Source organism: Capsicum annuum, chromosome 8 (genome assembly GCF_002878395.1).
Source record: "Capsicum annuum cultivar UCD-10X-F1 chromosome 8, UCD10Xv1.1, whole genome shotgun sequence".
NCBI lineage: Eukaryota > Viridiplantae > Streptophyta > Magnoliopsida > Solanales > Solanaceae > Capsicum > Capsicum annuum.
The window spans coordinates 50,764,969-50,786,744 of record NC_061118.1 but is presented as its reverse complement, the minus strand read 5'-3'; the positions used below and the strand labels follow the sequence as shown (position 1 = coordinate 50,786,744).

The following is a 21,776-nucleotide window of genomic DNA, read 5'->3' as shown; positions in this document are numbered from 1 at the left end:
ACCAGAATTTCTCTACTTCTTCTTAGACCATTTTCCCCCATCTCTATCACCTTGCTGCTAACCTTCACCCTAATCTAAATATCAAAACTTCTTACTATACCTCTCTCCTCTCTCGACTTTCTTCTTCTTCTCCTCTTTAACTTGTTTCATAAACACCATAAGTCTAGAGATGTCCGCATCCTTGTTTAATAGGGTGGCCTTGCTCTCTAAAATCAAATCATGGGACAACCCCAAAGTAAATTTCCTCATTCTAGCCCTCATGCTAGAGACTAACTCAAGAGCATAACATGAAAATTGGTGGAGCCTTAAGGCATACTCTTTTATGGTTATTTTGCCTTACTTTAAATTCCTAAACTCCTCAGTTTTAACCTCTCTCAACTCCTGAGGGAAGAAACGATCCAGGAAGGCACCCAAAAATTCTTCCCATAGTGCTAAATTCACATTATCACTCCGAGACTGGTCCTACTACTTATACCACTGATATGCCACATCCATCAATTGATATACAGCAAACTCTACACACTCAGAGTCAGAAGCATGCATAACTCAGAAGATCTTCTCCATCTCATCTATGAATCCTTGAGAATCCTCCTCAACCTTTAAGCCAGTAAAGGTTGAAGGATTGAACCTCATATCTGACTCGAGTAAACTCATAAAAAATCATAGTATTACAAATAGGACCCAACTAAGGTGACTAAGAGGTCACCAATTGGGTCAACAGATGAATAGATCGACAAAATTTTGCATTAGTAAAATCTCATAGTACGATGAGACGTGATCATCATTAGCTTGAGGATCCCAAAGAGGACTGGTAGAGACTGATGGAACTCCATATGGGGTATTATAATCAGGATCTGGAGCCCTAAACCGGGTCTGAACTTCATAAGCAGGACAAGTTTTACCCACATTGTCCTTAGGTAGGACAGAATAAGTTCCACGAGCATCAGATATTTGGGTAGGCATGATCTAAAATATGAATAAATTGCGATTAGAGAAGCTTCAAGACCTTAGACTCTATAGCCCGAAAGTAGAACACCAGAAAGGGAGACATTTCTAAATGTCTCGTAGCCTCTCCCTTATAATTGTGGCACGCTACATGCCTATGAGAGAGATACTACTTGACACTACTTTGTGGACACCTAATTGACCATGAACCTAGGCTCTGATATCAACTTTGTCATGACTTGAACCAAGACCTGGCCATAATGGGTATCTCACGTTCATAAAAGACTGGAGACCACCCTCTTTGCTTAGCTAATAGAACATAGCAAACCTACAATAGTTGAATTTTGAACATATAACATGATAGACAGTAATAAGTTCATAGACATCTAAAAGTGTCAACATCAATAACCAATCCATAATAATAACCACCAAGCGTCTATTAAGACTAAAGGAAATTTAAGGCAGGACATACCTCCGATGATAACTAAAAAGAGCTAAAAGAATGGTCTATAACACTATGAAACCAAAACATGAAATGAGGTATTTCAAAGTATAGAAGCTCTCCACTGTAATCCAACTCATAAGATACCCCAGGATCACCTAGTCACTGTGCAGGAAAAGTAGCAGTATTTTTGGTACCTGTGTTACCAGGTTAAGCACTAGCATGTAACTCAGGAATAAGGGATAAAGGAATGCGATGATCAATAATCCAAAATCAGTCTAAAAATCCAAATGCACACAAACATATGCATATATACATATATATATAACATGTCGGGGTAGGGAACAAGGCTTAGCATGCAATTTGAAAACCTTATCCTAGATTGTGTAGCTTGACCATCATAAAACTACCCATGGGCTATATGGGTCCCATGTCTCCCCCTAGTCGGGCCCCAAGTCATGTTCGCCGCACCAATTAGGGATATCATAGAAGGTCAAGGAATCCTCGTACCCTATGCCAACCATAATACAATTATATATATAGTATGACATAAGTGCACGGTCATCTAGACCAACTCTTACATCGCCAAATGTGAGTTTCCAGTATAATTCCTTCGGGACTAACATCATCATGGCTAGCTAACACAATCTCCTTTTAGACCAATTAAAACATTTAACCGATAACCCAACCTTTACATTAGGGAGTAAATCATAAAGGCATCATTAAGTGGTATCGCCATACCGACTATAGCTTGCAAGCATTTGTCATTAAGTCATTACTTTTGGAGAATCCTTGTATAGCAGACTCCAAAATTAAAATCAACTTGGGGTATTCCTTATATCCCACAAGGTTTTTAGGGCCATTATTATCCACTTGGGGGAATCCTTATACCCCACAAGGTTTTCAAAGCCATCTTTAACCATTTTTTATTTTATGCAATACACTAGTTTTAAAGAAGCAAGTCAAGCCAATTGATAAATCACATTCCAAAACTAATTATGCAAGTGGATTGGGGTTCTTACAAATTTCAATACAAAAATTCAATTATTTTGGGAATCCTTGTACCCCTAATTACATTGTTCACAAGTTTGGGGAATCCTTGTACCCTTAAATCCACTCACCATTTCCATGAAACCCAGTGAGTTCACAAAACAACAATTCAATGCGTGATAAATCAATCGTAACCATGGGAAAAACATTCAAACAATTTGTATCCAAAAACCCTCAACACATAATTCAAGCCCAACATCAGAACCATATGAATAATAAACCAATTTTATACCATTAAGAAAATACAAGTGTAAGAAGAGAGATACATGCCATAATCACCAAGAAAATTGAGGAAGAAGTCACCCTTAGAACCATAGATGATCAACTCCCTTAAAATCCTAGCCTTGACTTGAATAGGGAATTTGAGAGAGTGAAGAGAGTATTTGATATGTTAAAGTATTGAAAATAACCCCTCCTTGGTGTTTTATGGACATGGAGTCTAAAGGGTAAGGAGGGAAATGACCAAAGTGCCTCATAAATAAAAGTTAAAAACTGTCTTCCAGTTTCTGTGGGTGACGTTACGACTCGTAGGGTCACACTACGACTCATGACGCATAGTCGTAGGCTGGACAGTACCTATGGGAACCTACACTGATCCGGTTATGACTAAGTCATACGACTCATCAAGTGACCCTACGACTCATAGGGTTCTAGTCTTAGTCAAGATAGAATCCTTTAGGTAGCACACTGTTCACCCTATGATTGGTACCTTACGACTCGTATAGTCCTTTCTAGTCATGGACAACACAGATACTTAGCCAAACACATTGGTCAGGATATAATTAGGGACTATACTACCCATAATAACACCCTATGACTCGTAGGGAGAGTCGTAGTCGGGGCAGTAAGCTCAAAGGTTTAGGAATTTTTATGAACCAAAAATTTTGGGTGTTATATTCTCATATCATAGTACGTATTATTTCACTCTTTTGTTTTATTCCTTTATATTTACTTATTGTCATGTATGTAAACTTGATTTGTGTCATATATTATGTATGTTCTTTGGAAATACTTGAAATACTAAAAATAATGGAAACATTAGAAATACTAGAAATACAGAGGTTGTGTGCCAACCACAAGGTTGTGTGCCAAACTGAAGGTGGTGTGCCAACCTCATGCATCCTTATCATCATCATTATCATCATCATATACATTGCACTTACTATATTATGTTTATGTTGTGCTTGTATTGCCATATTGACTCGTCATCTATCTATTTGTTCTATATATTGACTTCTTAATATCTAATTGTTCTATCTATCTTTATTTGTACTTGATGATCTTGATTATACATGCTCCTCTTTTGGTCTACTTGTATGTGTATTACTTGTATGTGATATTGTGTGTATTTGTATCACTATCTGGTGTGTTGTTACATTATTATGTATGGATATTATAGAACTATAAGTGAAAGCGGTGTGGGCGACCGTTGTGGGACATTTTCTGATTGCAGGTTGCTTTCCCTTAGTAAATATTTTGTATACTTTATTTACTACTTTTCTTGGTCAATTTATGATACCTAATGAGTACAAGTAGACCGTACTCACGCCCACTGTGTGACATGAACCGAACTAGGGTATGATCGTGTCGGGTATCTTAAGTCTTGAATAGACCGGAGATCACCCCCTGCAACTAACCAATCCAAAAATAGCACACCCCAAAGTCAGATGAATTCTGAATATATAATAAGATAGTATGCAATGGCTTAAGAAAGTTTTAATGCATGTCTATAACCAACCACTGACGACCAACCAAATGACCGACCGACATTGCTCAATAACCACATTAGTCCAGACAAAGACTTCTAAACAGTGAAGAAAAACTAAATATACAAAAAGTGTCGGGACATTCCCTCAACTATAGAAAAAAAATACTATACAATAGTTTATAACTAAAAAGAGAAACAAAATCCTGAAATGGAGCCTTCCGAAGCATGGAATCTCACCACTTCAAGTTAATTCTCGATCAATCCACGATCACTGAGCAGGAGAAGTAAAAGTATGGCTAAATCCTGTGTTGCATGGGGATACAATGTTCGAAGATGATTAGTAGGGTAAACTCTAACATGTAACTCAAGGATAAAGATAAAATAATAGAGTCAATTAAAATCAAGTCAACCAATGCACAATAACCATATACAAATACATATATACATATCATACCGGGAGAGAAAATAAGGTTTAGCATGTACTTTAAAACCTTAACCTGTATTGTGTAGCTCAACCATTATATAATAGTATCCACGAGCTATATGGGCCCCAACTCCCACCCCCTAATAGGGCTCCAGTTCGTGTAACCGCGCGAACCAGAGAACAATCTCATATATATGCACACGGGGGACTCGGACCTCCCAACATATACTAAGGTGACTTAAGTACCCGTTCATATAATAATTTATGGGGGACTCGAACCTCCCTAATCATGAAATAATAATAAGGGAGAATCAAACCTCCCTTGTCACCTTGACTCCTGTGTCGGCAAACACGATTTCCAGTGTCGATAATTCGAACCTTTACTTTCACTACTCAGCTATACAACCCTTATTAGAGCCCAATTAAAGCATTCATCACACAATCTCAGTCATGAACCATATTTCACATTAAGTCATACATTGTAGGTATCTGTATATCAACTACACTAGCAAGTTAATACATCATGCCAAAACAATTTCCATTAACTTGGGGAGAACAACTCCTTTTGTTCATTAATATAAGGTGGGGGAACACTGAATCCCTTTGTTTATTAAATCATACAATTGTGTTTTAAATACCTCTTTATATCATGCAATAGTTTAAGACTAATTCAATTTACAAATTCTCATATTTCTCATAACTCAAAACCAATGTTACACTATGGGTTAGGGTCATAACCACTTCAAAAGTCACAAGTTTAGGAAAATCACAATTCCCTAGTTCACTCACCATTCCCATGCAGCCACAAGTTCAAACCCATGTTTAAAGCATAAATATTCGTAATTAAATCATTGAAAAAGATTGTTCAACAATAAGCATTCAAAACCCGCAATGCTTGTTTTCAAAACCACAATAAGTCCACGCAAATAACACTTTAATACATATATTTTTTAATAAATTAACAATGAGGAAAGAGTCACATGCCTGAAATACTAAGATGTTCAGAGAGAAATCACCCTTGAAAACCCTAATTGTAACCTCTTGAAAACCCTAAGTGTTCTTGACCTTGAGGAATTTAAGAGTGTTACGAAATTACTTTGAAGTGTTTATGAGGGCTAATGATGTCCTAAATAGGCTATAAGTCGTGGGTTTCAAGTTGGGTTAGAGGAGAAATGTCTAGGATTCCCTTAACTTAAAAGTTAAAAAAAGCTAAAAAAAAAAGAAAATCATCGTTGACTACGAGTCAACTATCGACTCATAACCACTCCTTACAACTCATCACCATAAGTAGTAACCAAGGCACTACCACCAAGTCACCCTACACTGTTGACCTTACGACTCAGCTACAAGACTCGTAATGGGACCCTACGACTCATAGGTCCCAGTCGTAATCAATACAGAACCCATTTGGGGTATACACTGGACACCCTACAATTTACACTCAATGACTCGTAACAAATCCTGACGGCTTATAGTGAGCCACTCATACTCAAAAAAGAATCATACCACATACTTACATTATTTGGTTATGATTCATCCCAATGACTCTTCAGGACACCCTAAGACTCATAGGGTGAGTCGTAACTAGGGCAGTGAGCTCAAAGCTCAAGGAATTTTCAAGGGCCAAAAATGTAGAGTGTTTCACTGCACCCTTATGGGGCAGGTTCTAGCTCGAGTGCGCCTCAGATTGGTTGATTTCGAGCGCTTTCAAATTTACTTTAAATAGCGGTTGACATTCATGTGTTCGAAATTCATCTCTATCTTTCTATAGTAATTAGGTCTTTATTTTTGTTCAGAGATAGATATTGAATCTATGTAGGTATTTCTAATGTATTGACTCATGGTTATATTAGTAGTACTTATATTATTGACACTGGATTTTTGGTGTTATGGTTGTACTGTTGATTATATTTCTTCTGCATTTATCATACATGTATGGTTCAACTTTATTCTAAAAGCCTTACCTTAGGGGTATTTTTGCGTTTTCACCCTTTGTGTATTGGTTAGGGTAATAGACTTATTTGTCAAGGTTTGCCGCGACAAATGCCATTATGACCCTCTGGATTTTGGTTTATGAAAAATTGGTATTAGAGCAGTCAGGTTTCATTGGTCTCAACGGTGTAAGAATGGGATGTCTAATAGAGTCTCATGAATCAGTACGAAGATGTCCGTATCTATCTTCGAGAGGTTATAGGATGTCTTTAGAAAAACTTCCCTCATTTTATTTCTTATTATGCAAATTTCTTGTATACCTTGAGTTTTGGTTTGTGTTTCACTCTTTCTGCGAAGATGGTATTGACTAGGTCTCGCGAGGTCAGAGATGTAGAGCCTTCTCCAAAGGGCGAGCCTTGAGTCGTGAACATGACATAATATTTTTTATAATTCACAATGCATCATACTTTCGAGTTAATTACATTTTCAATTTTCTTTATATTTTTCTGTACTTACATACTGATACCTATATTTTGTACATTTTTTAATACAGTCCATAAATGATAAGTCAAATCAATTATTTTAACACACAACATAATAGTTTTTATCACTTCTAACAAGTCTACATAATAATGTCTTGTCACATCTAACATGGACTACACTATAATGTCTTGTCACATCTAACAAGGACTACACAATGACACTACCTTTTAAATAATAACTTTACATATTGGTTAAAAGAATGAAAATCCTTTGGTTAATAACTTAAGTACTAAAAGATATTCTAAAAGGAAAAAATAAAGACATTCTTTTATCTTTTTGCTAATAGGGGGTGCCATTTTCTATTATAAATAGAGGAGGAGGTTAATTATTTTTTAACACAAACACACAGAGACACAAAATTTGATTTTTTTCTCCCTTTTCTCTCAAGAACCCATGCCTCTCTCCTCTTCTATTTTCATCTCCCTTTTCTCCTCCCCTCTTACTGACCTTTTTCTCTCATTCTTCCACACCGCCGCTGCTTTGCCAAAGGTGATGACTGGCGTACATCCTTAACATTACCACCATTGTGCCACCCCTCCCTTTTTCCTCTTCTCTTTTCCATCGTCTCTCGTCGGAGGTGATGACCTGCGAGTCACCTCCGATAGCCAACACGTTGTCTTTCCCTAGTTCATCACTATTGTTTAAAGAAAAAAAGGCAAGATTCAGTCGTACTCCTATTTTCTGCCATTTCTTCAGCGATTATCGTTGAAGCAACGCAGCTGCCACCTTTGTTTTGATGTGGTCTCTTTTTTTAATAATTATAATTCTTATTATTATGTTGCTTTAGAATCTACAAAGATCAATCTGGAGTTGCTTGTTCTCTGCTAAAAAGCTCCATTAAAATTGACAAGGCTTCATTGTTTTTTCACCATTTTTTATGACTTTGTTGATCACATTTACAATTTTCTTTTGCTAAGTTTTGCTTGCTGTTATATAATATTTGTTGCTATGATTTTGATCTATTTTTGAGCTATCTTTGTCATTGAAATATTGTTGCTACTCTCTATTGTTATTCTGCGAACTATTCTGTTAATTTAAGATTGATTTTTACCCAAAAAATTCACTTCAGAGATGCTTCTGCTTTGCTACTGTTTGGCTAATTTTTGGACTATTTTGGACACTTTGTATTTTATTATTTTGTCATTTATTACATTGATAATTAACAAATACAATACTACTTTGGCCAATGACAATATCTCTCCGTCGAATTTTCAAGGCCGACTTATAATGAAGACAGATTTTATTTTCTCAAGTTTACTTATTTTATATCAAGTATCAATACATGGCCAATGAAAAAACTCCTGTTGTTTCTCGAGGCCTCACCAAATAAAAGACGCACATTATGTATACAAGTACATAACAAATAAATAAATAAATTTGGGTGATAATGAATTCTTTATAATATCACGACAACACAAAAGGTTTTATGATATGTATCTTGGCAAGGCGATATAAGACGATCGATAAATCGAGCAACGACCTCGTATCCATGGCACATCTAAAATTTAATCTGCGCCCACTTTATAATAAAATTTTATTTTTTATATATATACATCTACATATACGTACACTCAATTTTTATTTATTTCAATAGCTATTTATTCATTCTCAATATTTTCTATCAAGTGTTTATACATGTTCTGGATAACACACTCTGAAATGGTATTTGAAAGGGATTTTGAATCTCTATGTATGTATTTTACTTCTCATTCGTATAATTGTACATAAAGATAAAATTATAGTTAAAACTTTATATTTGGGTGTTGGACGGGAACGTTCTTTACTTGCATATTTACTATCACACATTTAGGCAAAACTTAGGTCATTAATATTTACGTAAAGAAATTAAATTAATTTAGTTATTTGATCAATTAATTCATACATTTACATTATAAATATAGTGTAGTATATTCTTCTCAAATAAACCTTTATTTTTCTCCCCATGATTTTATTCAAGTAAGAAGTATTACTTGCAAATACTTTACTTTTTTATAATACATAAAAATAATTTTCTTTTCATACATTACAAAGTGTTTTTCTTTTTCACACATATTTTATACATTTTTTATATATATCTTTTACGTATTTTTATAAAACGATAAATTTATTTATATACTTGATATACATACATCTTTTACATTATTTATATTTTCAATAAATATTTCTTTACATCCTCCCTCTTTGATAAATTTAGTCTAGTTGGGTACAACATTTTGCGGATTCTGAAGGATGTCTAATCCCTTTCCTTCGAAACAACTTGAACCCTTATTTGGAATTTAAGCCGATTATCGCAAACTAACATAAGTTACCGATATTAATAATTAAATAGGTTTTCTTATTTTCCTAAAAAATTAGGTGATGACTCTATGTAAAATTCTATTCTTCTAGAGTCCATAGAAGTAATGTTTTGTTTAACCTAGGCAAAAATGGAGCATTAACAATCACTGATGGATATCTTATCAGCAAGAATGGTACATTTCCTTCCGAAAGGTACACTCTAGTTGATTATTTTGATAATTTTGTTTTTGATTTTGCAGGTGACTTTGAATTCAATAATTTTTAACAAACGGAAGGAAGTAGAACTATTAATTTAAATAAAGCATGTACCCCATACATTAAAAGGACCACTCATGATTCATAGTAACAACACCAACAACAGAAGTTAAAAGGAGTAGGATCAAGTAAAACCTAGCTCAATAACAAAGAGGATGCATGGTACAGAGCATTATCATTGATTACAATCTAGGTTAGCATACCATACCTGGAATAGTCTCGACTTCATACTTTTGAAAATTGGAGCTTCATCAATCATCGATTAGTCTCTAAACATGGAAATAATACAGTGAAAACAGGTGTACAGTATTTTCAAATGGGAATAAACATGAAAATTATATTACCTGTTATTGGAAATGATTTTTCTGAATAACAACACCTACATTCAGTGAGAGCTTGGGATGTTATTGGGCTGAGTATTCAAACAACAGTAACATCAGATCTATTTTGGACATTCTGATTTGGAGGTTGGACCATCCTATTTCACAAATAAATGGATTACTTCATGGACCTTTAATCTTCTTAATTTGTTTTCTCTAGTTTAGGTAGTGGTATTAGCTTCAATCAAAGCTCAACCCACTGAGTAAAGAAAATGATGAAAGAAAGAAAAAAGGCCTAGTATTTAAGTTAAGAAAATGATGAAAGAAAGAAGGTCTGACATTTAGCTAATTTGTGAAGGTGACAAGCTTCTTCTAAGAACCTTAACCTGTTCACTTTGTGTACTCACCACGGGAACATCTCTCAACTTTGGAGAAGACAAAACGGAAGCTAGGTTAGAGAGAACGATAAAGAGTTTCTAAAATTCTCTTTATTTCCTAATTGATATTTGAGATAGGATTGTTGTCTGGTCTTCATTATCAAGTTTGGGCCATGCCACTTTTGGGCTTGGCTTTGTAAATATTTTTGGATTTATTTTTGTCTTGTTAATAAATGGGAGACATACCCGTTTTTAATTAAAAAGATCATCCGGAGTGAATAATATATCGACAGACTCAAAATATCTAGAGAAGCTCATATCTATAATTTGACACTATTTAAAGGAGATTTGAGTTGATTGAAATTGAAAAAAATATTTATATGTAGATACTGTATAAACAATGTATATGAATATATATACATCTCTTATTTTAAACAACTTATACATAGTTATACAATATATAAATATTCATCATATGTACATAGTTATACACACACACGCTGGCACACACATGGTTACACATACACCCCCATGCACACGCATCTATATGTGGATATTTATATATATATATATATATATATATATATATATATATATATATATTTGTGTGTGTGTGTGTGTGTGTTTATACATCTTATATACATAATTATACACTATTTATATAATATCAAAATATTAGATATACATGTGGCCATTTCGTTGAAAAACTTTTTTTTGTTATGTGTACATTTATGCAAGAAACCCTAATAATCATGTTATAAAGGGTGGTCTAGTATTTCTTTGGGCTAACATATGGGCCTTTCTAGCGTGTTAGGCTTACCTGTGTAAGAACATATCAAAAAGGAAAATATACATAAAGTAGCATATTTAAGTATTAAATTATAAAAAAATAGTAATATTTTTATCAAATTACATTTTGTAGCATATGTATTTGTATTTATTTGTATTTTTGTAGCAACAGTTTGCAAAAATACAAAATACATATCGATCATAAGAACAGTAAAAATCATATATATTTGTATTTTTGTATCAACAGTTTGCAAAAATATAAAATACAACTTGTTATATTATGTAATTATGAAACTGTTTTTATAAAACTCATAATTAAGGGGATAAGTATGTTATTTCTGAAATTTGCCCCAAAAAGGAAAAAATAAAGGGAAATTTACGCAGAATAACCTAACATTTAGAAAATTTAACCGTTATATCCTAAGTTTAGAAAATTACTATCCTAGCCAATGTATCAATTATATGTAACTGACTGTATTTGATATAAAATATGAATATAGTGACTAATTGCATGCACCAAAAGTAGATTATTTGTATCGTTAGTTGAGTAGTCATTGTATCACTATATTTATATCAACGAATATAGATGTATCAGCGAATACAAACCTCTTTTTTTTGTGTGTTTTATATTTCACTTTTATTTTTCTCCTTTTTTGTATTTTGTCTTTTCACCTCTCTCTCTCTTTCCCAAATGTATCAAATTATCATTTATATTTGTATATCAAGTATTTATCATTTGTATTAGAGTGGTTCAATTAGTATCAACAAACATAATTTCTATTAAACCGTATAAAATATAATACATATTGAAACGGAATAAAAAATACCAAACACATATTAATTAGATGAATTTAAACCAAAAAATGTAATTGAAATAGAATAGAAAATGCATAATACATATTGAATAGAAAAAATGAAACAAAAATACAAATAACTGAAAATAGAATATAAAATTTCTAATATATATTGACTAGATACATTAAAAAAAAATACCTCTCAAACAAATGAGTGTTATGCATTATATAATCTACATTAATATGAAAAAATGTTGTTTCAGTTGTATATGTACTAATAATAATTACGTATACACGTAAATTCAGCTATACATAGGACCCATTTGGCCATAGATTTCCCAAATAATATTAGGCAAAAAACTTGGCAAAGAATGTTTGATCATACAATTTATCATTATTTAGTAAATTTATTTGGCAAATAATTCAAATTTCCAAATATGAGAAAATGCTAGTTTTTGGGCCAAATTTCAATGTTTGTGAACTTTTAAAAATAAAATGTGTTTTTTAAATACTATGGCCAAATATATGGTGAAATTTCACCCAAAATGACTTGTCAAAAATATTTGAAAATCTATAGCCAAATGCTAGCATAGAATAACATGCATACAATTCTTCAAAAAGTAAATAAGGGGGAAAACATGTATTTAAAAATAATACGTTCATCTTTCAAGAATTTCTTTGAGTTAAGCTAATGGTATTGTAGAGGATAATAAAGCATTGCATAAAGTTAATTTGGGATTGCAAAGGATGATAAGCTACTACTAGCAATTCGATACGTTAAGATAGAACTCTATAATATTTGGTTATCGTATTGAATACAACTTGTGGCCAGAGTATAACTAACAGGAGAGAGATTCAGAAGAAAATTTGAGGGAGAGGGGGAGGCGAGTGAGACTGGGAGAATATTGATTAAGGCCTCATTTGTTTGCACTTAATGGAGGTCTGAATCTAAATGGTTCAGACTTCAGACCATTAAGTTTATTTGTTTTTTATTAAGATTTTAGTTCTTAATAAGTCTGAATAGGTTTTAATCATTCAGATCTAGAACCAAGTCTTAATAGGTCAGAAGAGATATTCTGGTGTTTGATAATATTTATCACTCTATTCATAATCAACAGTCACCACCACCAACCACCGCTACCATTGTCAACCACCACCCACCACCACCAACCACCTCCTCTATCACAACCATCATCGACAACAAATATCGTTACCAACTACTATTGTCAACCGCTACCGCACCTACTGCCTCTATTATTCTATTATATTCACCGCCGCCATCGGCGTCGACAACACCACCATCATCAACCACTACTGGCCAATCCCTACTACCGACCAGCTCTTCTATCACAACTAGAACCACTATTAACTACCACTAATACATCACAACCTCTACACATTTTTTGGCCGCCACCACCATTGTCACTAGTAATGTCACTTCTACCACCACTTCAACCACTACCATCACTATAATTTATCTCTACTAACAACCATCTCAACCATTCCAACAAACAACATCTCCAACTAGCACCAACACATCATCAACCATCATGCATTTATGTTTCAGCCAACACAAACAACACCTCAAACTAATAACATCAAGCAACATCACATCACCACCACCATCAATCGCTAGCATCATAACAGTCACTACAATACCAATCATCACAACTATCACCACCAACATTATTTATCATCAACATCAATCATTGTCATCACAACCACCATTATAAATCATCTCCATTATCACAAACAAACATTAATATTTTTTCTCAATCAAATAATGTTTTTGTTGTATTAAATTACATACTTTTATAATACATAATTAATTTTTCATTTGAATTGTATTTTTTATTTTATTATATATACAAATAATTTTTTTTTGCATATTCAAATGTTGAAAAACAAACAGTCTTAATCATTCAGTTTTCAGATCTAGAGACAACATCTCAATCATTCAGATGTGCATTCAGATTCAGACGTTTGAATCTTAAAAAAACAAATGCACCCTAAATGTATTGAAATAAAAAAAAAGGGGGGCAGCAAGAGAGAGAGAGGGGCAACGAGAGATAGGGGCGAATGAGATTGGGAGAGAGTGATGAGAGAAGAATAGGAAAAGAGAGGCTATGGATTGTATTTAATTAGAGGAAGAAACTATGTATTGTAATTAATTGAAATTGTGAAAATTATCTCCTACCTATTTACTAGATTGAAAATTGTAAGTTGTAGCAACACTTTTAGATATTATTTTATCAAGAATTTAATTGCAAGTTGTAGCAACTTTTTAAAAAATTAGTTTATTTTAATTTATTTTAAAAATCAAAAATATATTTTCAGAAATAAAATTAGCTTCTTTTTTATAGGGTAGTATTCAATGTCTCCTAAAATAATGTGTTGATAATTATGATAAGAGTAAAATATGATCAAAATTATATATCTCATTTATTATCATATTTATTTCATCCAAAAATACTCTTGATATACTTTTCATAAATTTCTTTCAATTTGTTGAAACCCATCATTCTCTTCTTAATTTTTATTTCTGGACTGTTTTTCTCTCTTCAACCTTATTTTTCTATTGTTAGTTCTTTTATTTTACAAGGCATCATTGATATTAGGTTCAAAATTATTTTCTTTGGATTAGCCATCTTCGTTTCATGACAATATTTTTTTACATAATATAATTTGAGCTAATTTCAAGCAAAGTGAAATATTTATTATTTTACATGTTTATCTTCTTCTTTTTCATTATAAATCTGTATGGAGTACGAATGGTTATTGTATTTTATGTGTGCGGTGTATTGAAGAGGTATTCAAACTGATATCATCTAAATTGAATATAAAAATTCATACATACCAGTTTTTATACCTATTCATGCACTAAAACAATTAACAACATATAAATTTTGGTGAGCACTAGTTTTCATACAAATTTCAGTCCTTAATTATTGTACACCTTGTTAAAAATATTGTATGAAACTAATATAAAAGATTGATATGACATATATATTTTTAAAATATGGTCTGAAAATGGTATAAAAACATAGTATGAAAAGTGTATAGAAAATAGTGTTCTGAATGATTATTTAGTTACCTTCTAGAATCATCATGTGAAAAGGTATAAAATTTGGTGTCTCATATGGTTATTTAATTAACGCCTAGAAATATGATATAAAAAGGGTATAGAAACCGATGTCCCAAATGGTTATTTGCTTACATCCTACAAAGATGGTATAAAAATGATATAAAAACTGATGTGTCGAATGGTGATTTAATTATCTTCTACAAACATAAAAAATATGTAGAAATTGGTGTCCTGTATGGTTATTTGATTAGCACCTAAAAATATGATATAAAAAGGATAGACAAATTGGTATCCTAATTAGTTATTTAACTCTTTTTTAGAAACATTGTATGAAAAGAATACAAAAAATGGTGTGAAGTAATAACACTATAAAACCATAGTTTACTTAGTGATATTGTTGAATTCTGAGGATGAAGCTACATTTTGTCTTGTGTTCTGATTCATATAAAGAAATTGCTAAATATCACTTACATCTCATCTTCCTCCATGCATCACAAGCAGAGAATGTAAACTATCACCATCCATTTTAAATTCGAATCAAATTTGGAAGAAGAAGAAGAAAACTATAACGAATTAATTTAAGAAAAAATCGTGAAGAAAAAGAAAAATTCAATGTCTGATAATGAAGATTTGAGAAAAAAAAATTGTATGATTTCTAATGAAGAAGGAAAGAACCGTTTAGAGGGGGAAAGGGGAGATGATTGATATCCTAATAATAACTATCACTTTTTTTAATGGGTATGGAATCTTTTTTTCCTTATATTTAATTTATATTTTATTTTTTAATTAAATAAAAAAATTATTTCCTTTTTAATACCGAAATTCGCTACAACTTGCAAAATAAATTTTTTTCTATAATTGCATTTAACCATCTAAGGATGATTATTTTGATTTTTAATCCATTGAAATTTAGGTTGTGTAGGGTAATTAGGGGCTTATTTTTACTATGTCCGGTAGTTTTAACAAAAATAAAAGAGAAGGGATAATTAAGGTCAATATTCATTTGGTCATCTAGTTTGTATTACTCCGTCATTTCAATTTGTTTCTTTGATTTCGACTTGGCACGAAATTTAATAAAGTAAAACAGACTTAAATTTTGTAGGTTGTACTAAAATATCCTTTAATCTTGTAGTTTTAAACAAAAGGATATTATTTTATATGTACTTTTAGATTGGTTATTGCAAGTTGTAACTAGACTTTTGTGTAATTATTGAACTATGAAATTAATTTCAAGTTGTAGAAGATATTAAAAATCTATTAAAATTTTTATTTTTTTAAATTTTATTTTTACATATATATTAATTAAAATCCCTCCTAATTTTTCGTGTGTATCCCTCCTATACATGCATATATATATATATATATATATATATGCATGTATGTATGTATTGTAGACATTGAAAATTTGTGAACTCTACAAGAAGAATTCAATTTATGTTAGAGTTCTAAAATTGGTGGGACTCTTCAAGAAGAATTCAAATTCTATTAGAGCTCTTGGAGGCTACTCTATCCTAAACCCCGAATTATGCCTATATAAAAGGAAAAATATCCCTTTAAAGATGCATCTCAAAAGTCCTAATAAATTCATGGGATATTAATAAAGGGATAAAAACCTTCTCTTTCTGATAATCATATACATCAAAAAGATCTACAAACTCTTATTTCATGGAGAAAATCCATATCAAATCCAAATATTTCTATGTTCGAGAAATACGCTACTAATGACCCTCGAATTAAGGAGAAAATCAAGAGAGAAGAATCAAGGAAGGAACAGATTTGTACCCACATCGTTTATCAATAAAAATTATTAGTTTTTCATATTTTTACTTGTGGTTGAAGTTTATTTTTCATGAATTAAATTATGTTGCAAACAAATTGGCACGCCCAATGGGACCTAATTTGCCCTTCATCTCTTCTCTCATAAATCAAATATACAAATCTGTAGCTGCAGGATCATAAACATGGAAGCGGTATTTCAAGACTAGTCTTTAAATTTCATCAAGTCTACACTCCGACAAGCCTTGAAGTAGAGAGCACTTGTAGACATTGAAATTTTCTGAACTCTACAAAAAGAGTTTATTTTTTCTAGAGTTCTTGGGGGATACTTTACCCTATGTCTAGCTTGGTGGCTCTTCTACCTAAACCTCAAATTACGCCTATATAAAGGGGAAAAATATCCCTTTAAAGAGGCTATCTCCAAGATCCACAAATTCATGAGATATTCATAAAGAAATCAAATATCTCTAGATAATTTCATAAACTCATAGAATATCATAAAAGGATCAAAATCTTTTCCTCCCTTGTTTCTTCTCTCTTGATTTTCTCCTTAATTCGAGGGCCTTCAGTAGCGTATTTCTCGAATGTAGGAAGATTTGGATATAAATTTCTCCGTAATTCAAGGATCGTTAGTGGAATATTTTTCGAACGTAGGAACATTTGGATTTGATATGAATTTTCTCAGTAATTCAAGGGCCGTTAGTGGCGTATTTTCGTAAAGTAGGAATTTTTGGATTTGATATCCATGAAAGAAGAATTTGTGGATCTTGATGTATTTAATTATTAAGAAGAGAGGATTTTGATCCTTTTGTGATACTCCTTGTGTTTATGGAATTATCTAGAGATATTTGATTTCTTTATGAATATCTCATGAATTTGTTGATCTTGGAGATAGCCTCTTCAAAGGGATATTTGCCTCCTTTATATAGGCATAATTTGGAGTTTAGGCAGAGTAGCCACTGAGCTAGATTTAGGGTAAAGTAGCCCCCAAGAACTCTAGAAAAAATTAAACTTTTTTTGTAGAGTTCACAAAACTTCAATTCTACAAATGCCCCCTATTTCAAGGTTTGTTGGAGTGTAGACTTGATGAAACTTAAAGACGAGTCTTGAAGTACCGCTTCTATCTTTACGATCCTGCGGCTACAGATTTGTATATTTAATTTATGAGAAAAGAGATAGAGGGCAGATTTGGTCCCATTGGGCGTGCCAATTTGTTTGCAACATAATTTAATTCATGAAAAATAAACTTCAACCACAAATAAATATATGAAGAAACAACAATTTTTATTGATAAACGATATGGATATAAATCTGTTCCTCCCTTGATTCTTCTCTCTTGATTTTCTCCTTAATTCAAGAGTCGTTAGTAGTGTATTTCTCGAACATAGAAATATTTTAATTTGATATGGATTTTCTCCATGAGAGGAGGGTTTGTGGATCTTCTTGATGTATTTAATTATTAAGAAAAGGGGGTTTTATCCTATTATGAAGATCCCATGAATTTATTGGGACTTTTGAGATATCTCTTTAAAAGGATATTTGCCCCTTTATATAGGCATAATTTAGGGTTTAGGATAGAGTAGTCTCCAAGAACTCTAATATTATTTGAATTCTTTTTGAAAAGTCCCACCAATTTTAGAACTCTAACAAAAATTAAATTCTTCTTGTAGAGTCCACAAATTTTCGATGTCTACAAATTTCCCCTACTTCAAGGCTTGTCGGCATGTAGACTTGATAAAACTCAAAGACGAGTCTTGAAGTATCCATAGAGCTTCCATCTTTACGCCTTTCGGTTACAGATTTGCATATATGATTTATGAGAAAAGAGATGAATGGTAGATTTGGTCCCACCGGACGTGCCAATTTGTTTTCAACATAATTTAATTCATGAAAAATAAATTTCAACCATAAACAAAAATATGAATAAACAAGAATTTTATTGATGAAGAATATGGGTACAAATCTGTTTCTCCCTTGATTCTTCTCTTTTGATTTTTTCTTTAATTCGAGGGTCGTCAGTAGCATATTTCTCGAATGTAGGAAGATTTGGATATGAATTTTTCCATAATTCGAGGGTCGTTAGTGGCATATTTCTTGAACGTAGAAATATTTGAATTTTAATATGAATTTTCTCCGTAATTCGAGGGCCGTTAGTGGCGTATTTTCCGAAAGTAGGAATGTTTGGATTTGATATCCATGAAAGGAAGATTTGTGGATCTTGATGTATTTGATTATCAAGAAGAGAGGATTTTGATCCTTTTGTGATATTCCATGTGTTTATGAAATTATCTAGAGATATTTGATTTCTTTATGATTATCTCATGAATTTGTGGATCTTGGAGATAGCCTCTTTAAAGGGATATTTCCTCCCTTTATATAGACATAATTTGGGGTTTTAGTAGAGTAGCCACCAAGCTAGATTTAGGGTAAAGTAGCCCCCAAGAACTCTAGCAAAAATAGAACTCTTTTTGTAGAGTCCACAAAAAGAGTTCTATTTGTAGGCGTAAAATTAGAAATTTACATATATATATATATATATATATATATATATATATATATATATACACACAGTTCTATTTGTAGGCGTAAATTTAGAAATTTACAATTATCATTACTTAAATACACGCTTTTTTGTTTGCAGAAAAAGCTACAATTATTTACTTCTCAAGTAATACACATTTGTATTTGAATTTATTAAAAATATATTCTTATATTTTTTACATGTATGAAATGGGTGTATATAAATTATTTTAATTGATTTTGTATATCTGTTTAAAAACAAACAAGATTAGTGTATTGATTGTGTGTGAAATATGATGTCTAACTAATTAGTGTATCTTGATATTCATTATGACCTGCAGACCTACTACTTTCACCAACAACAAAGTTATTTTGCACAACATCACCATGAATACTACGGAATCTGAAAAAGTCCTCGTGAAATTCCTTTCTATAAAGATATTCCTTTACAACTTCTTCACTTACAAGATTTATATCATCACATCTAACACAAGGACAACGAATATCCCCAAAACGTGTCCAAACATCAAGTGGCTTAGCATGTTCAACGAATCTTTTGACACCTTCAATAATTTTCTCCCTAATACCCATTCAATTATCATTGTTCCGTTGATATCCAGCTATAATTAGGTTCCATCGATGCAATCAATCAGATTCAACTAATTAGATTAAGTCACAAAAATTCAATCAAGTCACCTTAACCATTTTCAAGCAACTAAGTCACCTACCAAACCACATTCAAAACAAGAAATTTCACTTTAAAGTCCCTACACTTAATCATTTTCAAGCAACTAAGTCACCTACCAAACTACATTCAAATAAAAAAAAAATCTCTTTTAAAGTCCTTACACTTAACCATTTTCAAGCAACTAAATCACCTACCAAACCACATTCAAAATAAAAAAAAATCCCTTTAAAGTCTCCACACTTAACCATTTTCAAGCAACTAAGTCAACTACCAAACCACATTAAAAATAAAAAAAATCACTTTTAAAGTCCCTACACTTAATCATTTTCAACCAACAAAGTCACCTACCAAACAACATTCAAAACAAAAAAATCCCCTTTAAAGTCCCTACACTTAACCATTTTCAACTAACTAAGTCACCTACCATACCACATTCAAAACAAAAAAATTTCTTTTAAAGTCCTTACACTTAACCATTTTCAATCAACTAAGTCACCTACCAAACCACATTCAAAACAAGAAAATTCGCTTTAAAGTCCCTGCACTTAAACATTTTCAAGCAACTAAGTCACCTACAAAACCACATTCAAAACAAGAAAATCCGCTTTAAAATCTCTACACTTAATCGTTTTCAAAAGGAATTAAGTCACCTACCAAACCACATTAAAAAAAAAAGCTCTCCTTTAAAGTCCCTACACTTAACCATTTTCAAACAACTAAGTCAACTACCAAACCACATTCAAAACAAAAAAATCCTCCTTAAAGTCCCTACACTTAACCATTTTCAACCAACTAGGTCACCTACCAAGCCACATTCAAAACAAAAAAAAATCTCTTTTAAAGTCCCTACACTTAACCATTTTCAAGCAACTAAGTCACATACCAAACCACATTCAAAACAAGAAAATCCGCTTTAAAGTCCCTACACTTAACCATTTTCAACTAACTAAGTCACCTACCATACCACATTCAAAACAAAAAATTTTCTTTTAAAGTCCTTACACTTAACCATTTTCAATCAACTAAGTTACTTACCAAACCACATTCAAAACAAGAAAATCCTCTTTATAGTCTCTACACTTAATCATTTTTAAGCAACTAAGTCAACTACCAAACCACATTCAACACAAAAAATTTTCTTTAAAGTTCCTACACTTAACCATTTTCAACCAAGTCACCTACCAAACCAAATTTAAAACAAAAATATTTCCTTTAAAGTCCCCACACTTAACCTTTTTCAAGTAACTAGGTCAACTACCAAACCACATTCAAAACAAAAAAAATCTCTTTCAAAGTCCCCACACTTTGTTGACACCCAATTTTGACTCTCCCTTTTTCCTTTAATTACTTTTCCAAAGCTTCTTGACCATAAATAATTTTCAAAAATTAAATAAAAATAAGATTCGTATTTTTGTTTCTATTTCTATAAGTTTTAATAAAAAGGGAATTTATTTTTATTTATAAACTTACTTTAATTAAATATAATTAAATATTTTGACATCAAAATCGCAAAATATATATTTTTTGGTGGTCGCATTCGCATTCTTTCTTACTTTATTTTTGAGGCAATATTGTAACCTTATATGTATATTTTTATTACACAAAATATATTTTTATAAGATGTACATATATTATTATTATATTCTTATTTTATGTATTTTATTATATTCTTATATATACATATATATATGTATTTTGTTTATAGGAAAGTTGCAAAATATTACGCTAGACGTCTGTACAAATTATGTCTATAAACTAAAAAAATAATTTTTAGAATATCAGGAAGCATCGATAAATTTAATTTCAATAGAAAAAGAGTATTCGGGCTAA

General features: G+C 31.9%; 1 long non-coding RNA gene across 1 annotated transcript; it reads right to left on the bottom strand.

The window, feature by feature from the left end:
* Positions 1-235: 235 nt before the first annotated feature.
* LOC107879683 lies at positions 236-10,407 on the bottom strand. The gene is made up of 3 exons (XR_001677071.2): positions 9,942-10,407; positions 9,806-9,866; positions 236-4,448 (listed from the first exon to the last, which is right to left on the bottom strand). It is a non-coding gene; the product is annotated as an uncharacterized LOC107879683 (long non-coding RNA).
* Between the last annotated feature and the right edge of the window lie 11,369 nt (positions 10,408-21,776).